Here is an 874-nt window from a genome sequence, read left to right as displayed (position 1 = left end):
TCAGCAAGGCCTTGGGAAAGGGGTTTCGCCACCTCTGCTCAAGAATGGTTTTAATTTGGCCTTTGGATGTCCTGGTTCTAGGCTAGATTTAATAGGATAGTTTATTTGTTCTCCGAACGGAGGAATTACAAACAATAGTGGCAATCCTGGAGGTAAAACTGCAGCGAACCCTCCTCACAGTGGACAAGGCTGAGCCCCAGTCTGGGCAGCTCTGTTCCCCACCAGCGTCCCTTCTGGCTTTGTTTATATTTCCCCCATTACCTGCTGTCCCGGGTGTTTATGTTTCCCTCTTGCAGGTTACAATAATAAAAAAGGCGGGCAGTGTTCTCAGAGGCTCAGACCAGAGCCTTCAAAGGCAACGTTAATGCACTTTCCTGGAAGTTAATTTGAACCATCTATCATAAGAGAAATTGTTAACATGCATGTTACCGCCGCCCACATTTAATTTGATATTTTTAAGGCACTCTGTTAAATTTCCGATGTTCAAGTGTTTTGCATGGCGATGAGATTTACCTCCGGGGCGGGGAGCCTACCGCACTTCTGGGTTCTACAGTCTTGCTTTTGTTTTTATCTTTCTTGTTTAGATCGAATCCGTTTTTTACGACCCTCAATAACCTCAGCAACTGCAAACATGAATGGTTTCCGATAAGGGAAAATCAGGCAGCAATAAAACGGGATTATTTATGATTTACTTGTGCGTATTCTTCTCCTTCCACCTGTGTGTGTGTATATGGATGTGTGCGCGCGCCTCTCTATCAGGAAACTCATCCAGGGAGCGTGCCACACAGAGGAGAAAGCCGCATTCCCACGTTCTTTCCTTCCTTCCCCTCCCCCAGAAGCGCACACACACACACACACACACACACACACACAC

The 874-nt window shown here is 46.3% G+C and overlaps 1 protein-coding gene across 1 annotated transcript in view; it reads right to left on the bottom strand.

Annotated features, from left to right (window-relative positions):
• The window catches only part of NR2F1 (nuclear receptor subfamily 2 group F member 1), a gene marked incomplete at its 5' end in the record, with an annotated part of 9,108 nt that overhangs the window by 4,918 nt on the left and 3,316 nt on the right, over positions 1-874 (bottom strand). The gene's annotated exons all lie outside the window — the stretch shown is intronic.

Source organism: Myotis davidii, unplaced genomic scaffold (genome assembly GCF_000327345.1).
Source record: "Myotis davidii unplaced genomic scaffold, ASM32734v1 scaffold44, whole genome shotgun sequence".
Taxonomy (NCBI): domain Eukaryota; kingdom Metazoa; phylum Chordata; class Mammalia; order Chiroptera; family Vespertilionidae; genus Myotis; species Myotis davidii.
This window is presented reverse-complemented; position numbering and strand designations above follow the sequence as displayed.